This window comes from Limulus polyphemus, unplaced genomic scaffold (genome assembly GCF_000517525.1).
Source record: "Limulus polyphemus unplaced genomic scaffold, Limulus_polyphemus-2.1.2 Scaffold173, whole genome shotgun sequence".
Lineage (NCBI taxonomy): Eukaryota > Metazoa > Arthropoda > Merostomata > Xiphosura > Limulidae > Limulus > Limulus polyphemus.
Window position 1 is genome coordinate 616,977 of NW_013665783.1, and position 4,994 is coordinate 621,970.

At 31.9% G+C, this 4,994-nt stretch overlaps 1 long non-coding RNA gene across 2 annotated transcripts in view; it reads right to left on the reverse strand.

Moving 5' to 3' along the window:
- Nucleotides 1-566: 566 nt before the first annotated feature.
- Nucleotides 567-4,994, reverse strand: part of LOC106478027 — a 25,057-nt gene continuing 20,629 nt past the window's right edge. For both annotated transcript variants that reach the window (XR_002609810.1, XR_001292047.2), the window contains exon 3: nt 567-3,027. This is a non-coding gene — a long non-coding RNA (uncharacterized LOC106478027). The remainder of the gene's footprint in view (nt 3,028-4,994) is intronic.

The window sequence follows — 4,994 nt, forward strand, 5'->3', positions numbered from 1 at the left end:
GAAGTCGTTTAGACACGTTGTTACATTGGAAGTAAGAAGCCGTTTAGATACGTTGTTACATTGGAAGTATGAAGTCGTTTAGACACGTTGTTACATTGGAAGTATGAAGTCGTTTAGACACGTTGTTACATTGGAAGTATGAAGTCGTTTAGACACGTTGTTACATTGGAAGTATGAAGTCGTTTAGATACGTTGTTACATTGGAAGGAAGAAGTCGTTTAGATACGTTGTTACATTGGAAGGAAGAAGTCGTTTAGATACGTTGTTACATTGGGAGTCGTTTAGATATGTTGTTACATTGGAAGTCGTTTAGATACGTTGTTACATTAAAGTTTGAAAGTATGAAGTCATTTAGATACGGTGTTACATTGAAAGTTGTTTCGATACGTTGTTACATTGAATGTCGTTTAGATATGTTGTTACATTGAAAGTTGTTTAGATATGTTACATTGGAAGTCGTTTAGATACGTGTATATGTATAACGTTTCTATTTCATTCTCACAAATGTTCATTAAAAACTATTGAAAACGTACTGAAATACAATTAAACAGGCCATGAGCACAATATTAATTTACATATGCTTTAATAACAAACACAAATATACACTCGCTGCTTTTCTTATTGGTAGTCAAGTTTCACAAAAGCAGAATCCAAATTATACACGAACATCAAATTATTACATTATATATATTCATTCAAATGTATATATATACACGTTTTAGCTGAATTATGATTCTCAACCTAATAACTTAAGAATTCTTGTATCCCATGTATACATCTGTACAACGTATATTCCATTTACTATTATATATATATATATATATATATATATATATATATTTCATAAACCTACTTTGGTATGACATATCTCATTTCGTTGTATCTTTTCTGTCTGAACCAAAACAAATAATAAGCTTTATAATTTTTCCACTTGTTTTTTCAACATTTTATATTTCAAATTTGTTAACACGTATAACACTCATTTAGAGAACTAAATAAGCTTACCTATTCTTTAGAAAAACAGACAATGGTGTAAGAATTAGAATGACGCATTATTTTAAGAAATAATAAAAAGTATATGATGTTTTTTTAATTGATTTAAATATTTTACTCAATTTCAAAGTGACTAATTTATAAGCCATAAAAGTATAGGAAAATATGGGAACCTGAGAAAAGGATGGAAAACTGAAAGTTATCATTATTTGTAAAGAACGCTTACTTCTATTATAAAGCCAAAGTAATGTTTTAAGCAACATTTGTATATGATGGTATATGATATATTATGCATAAAAAACTATAAATAACAATAAATTGCCTGTCTTAATTACTTAAATAGTCTAAACAGTAAGAAAGTGTGATCATTCCTGAGATAGGTAAAAAAAAGAGGAACTGTGTAAGAAACGTAACAAATAAAATTCAAACGCTCTTAATTCAGTATATCAGAAATGTACCAGTATACCATTTTTTACAAAATCAATGGCTATACAATATATAAAAAACACTTAGGTTATTATATAAAATTCTAATTAGGTGTGCTATTATTCATTCGGATAGATAGTTTTGTGATGACAGACCAAAAAATGAAATAGCACATTCATGTGTTAACTTTAGTTTATCTTAAAATGCCCTGATTGTAGCACTGACATCATCAACAAGTAAACTTTAAGAAACAGGATTAAAAATCTCTCCTGATGACTGGCGTGTGTTAAGTGATGAGAGATTTGAAGCTGTGTAGTGCACGTACTTTTAATTTCATGTTTATATTATTATTTTAAATTTCTAAGTAATTATGAAAACGTAGAAAATAATTTTGAAATAACAGTTTCTCAATTTCACTTCTTAACTTTGTTCTATACGTGAAAAAAATATCGAATTAGCTATAGCTTAATTAATTACACACTTCAGAAAATATGACCTGTTAATGTTGATATGCATTGTCTAATTAAATGAAGTAAAACTAAATGTAGAGACGGACTAGTGTCCAATAGATAAATAAATATATATGACTAGAAATAGGAAATGTATTATAGTATGAATTATTCATGTTGTTACACCTGAAATAATATAACTGTACTTGAGATGTTTAACAACGAGCAGTAGAAAAAAAAAGTATTACAATGTTCAGTAAATACAAACACAACAACACTAAAAATATCATTTTGTATAATGGTAAAACTAAATGATGAGGTGGTAACAATTTTAACTAAACTACACAATTTCGGAAATGAAGTTTTTAACCTACTCTTACCCGTATAGTGTGGCTTTACTGAATAAAAAATAAATACATTATTACGACATGTAATTCATGCAGATAACACGCTTAATCCTTTAATAATAATCTGCCCTTCACTTAGGGTGTGTAATACAAAACAGAAAATGGACATGTCAATTTCTCGTCTTGTTTCTTTTAACCTTATTTCGTGTATGCTATTGGGATATCATGTCTTTGTTCGTTTATATCTATATACCTGTTTTATATGCATTACCAGAGACTATAATTCTGTACGTACAATCGTACTTGTACACATAAATTAAAACTTTTGACAACCTTATATAATTACACAAGTTATCACTACAGAGGTATTCGTAATAACACGTAATACTTCTATTATCTAATTAAAGATATAAGCATACACTGAAATACAAAGCCACGTGTTCTCTCTGTTTATAGTTGAAAGCTAACCATAACTGATTGTTATAAAGAATGTCAGCTTCTACCTGGAATCTGTCACATTTTTAGAACATCTAAGAGAGTCAGTTGATCCTGAGGAGGCCGAAGTTTTATCTAAATAAATCATAACTGGAAGTTAGAGCTATTCAAGACGTGGTAGCTTATTTAAAGAGTGATTTCGTGAGAACAAGTAGAACTAAAAAAAATGAATTGGCAGAACGGTTTCACCTCCTAACGTGTTTTGCTTGTTCGTTCAAACATTAACGTCTGGTCGAATCAGCCCTCAAGTGGTCCTTCAAAGCGGTTTTCAGCAGGTCTTCGACGTTTTGGTATTACGGCAAGCTGTACTTGCAATACTGGCAAATACAATAAACCCAATTTCGAATTAAAAAATTAATTAAGATATGGAAGGACGTGGTAAAGATAATTAACATTTTTAATTAGGAAGCACATTTTCAGATTGATTTAATCAATATGAATACTGTCTGATACTTCGTTTTTCACAATAACAACATCCTCAAATCACTGACGGCCATGATGCTAGAACAGAAATCGAGCCACGCGATTTAACGATAAAGGCAAAATTTGTTCCTGTTCCAAATCGAACGAGCGGAATGCGTTCGAATCTGTTCACTTTACGAAATTGCGCTTTTAATAAAGCATTTGTCTGTCAACGGTTGTGTAGTCGAAACCTCCTGGGTTTCGCTTTTTTCGGAAACCGAATTATATATTTTTTCAGAACTTAAGGAGGGCAACAACGCTAATACTTTCACTCTGGCATATAAGGTTGTCTCAAAACATTCTTTTCAGTGAAGGAGAAAACAAATTACTGTTGGAAATTCTTTTGATTCTCAGATACTTTTCTAAGATCAAATGTGTGTTTTTTCATGCATGTTTTCTAAGTAAAACATCTATTATAATCATAGTCACTTCGAAACACATCACAACAGTCTAATGTAATGATTCTAAATCTGTGGTACGTCGAGATAATGGTGGAACTCGATAAAATTAATGTTAAAATTACAGAATTTGTAATAAGCTCAATTTGAGCTTCCCATGTACACGCTACTTTCCTCACTTCTAGTCTCGCCCTATGCCTGTAGAATATTTTATTCACGCTACGTTCCTCACTTCTAGTCTCGCACTATGGCTGTAGAATATTTTATTCACGCTACTTTCCTCACTTCTAGTCTCGCCCTATGCCTGCAGAGTATTTTATTCACGCTACTTTCCTCACTTCTAGTCTCGCTCTATGCCTGCAGAGTATTTTATTCACGCTACTTTCCTCACTTCTAGTCTCGCCCTATGCCTGTAGAATATTTTATTTACGCTACTTTCCTCACTTCTAGTCTCGCCCTATGCCTGTAGAATATTTTATTCACGCTACTTTCCTCACTTCTAGTTTCGCCCTATGCCTGAAGAGTATTTTATTCACGCTACTTTCCTCACTTCTAGTCTCGCCCTATGCCTGTAGAATATTTTATTCACGCTACTTTCCTCACTTCTAGTCTCGCCCTATGCCTGCAGAGTATTTTATTCCCTTCAAGTTGACAAAACTCTCACCACAAACACATCCTTCCATTTAATGGGTAAATATTTAAAACATGAGTTTTTCCCTACTAGATTTTTCGTGTTTTGTTTTTAGATTAGGCCTGGTTTTTACTTTAAAAAAAGTTTAAAAAAATGTTAAGCGAGTCTGAAAAGTTTGAGGACCACTTGTCTAGTGCGATAACTATTACACGTTTCGTTTTTGGGCCACTAATTGGAAATCATAACATACTCGTGGGAAGAACGCTTGTTAAAAGTAGGGATTAAATAAATATAATTATACCACGTAGAGAGTATCGAAACCAGGATGTTAACGGAAATGAATCACGTAGTGACCTCTAACACCTGGAATAATCTGATCTGGTTAATTGTCAACGAAAGTGTCCAATCTTACTTTTCATAAAAAGTTGAAAAAGACAAATGAGCTAGCAAATACTTTATTAATCGAAGTAGTTTAATAAATGGTTTCCCACGTTTATAAGAAACCCTGTTGATGTTGTTCCGTCCATTAGTGCCGACGCGAAGCTAATGGAATTACATTTTTATTGTGTATGTTAGTGTAATATCCACAAAACCAATTACCTTCGGATGACATTACATATTTATGTAGAGGGGAAGAGACTTTCAAAAAGGACATTATAATAAAGGTATTGCGATATTTTGATGGGGTACTGGAACTGCACAAATGTCAAATAAAAAAAACCAGATCATATATAAGGATGCAAGGTAGCGTTAAACCAGATCATATATAAGGATGCAAGGTAGCGTTAAAATT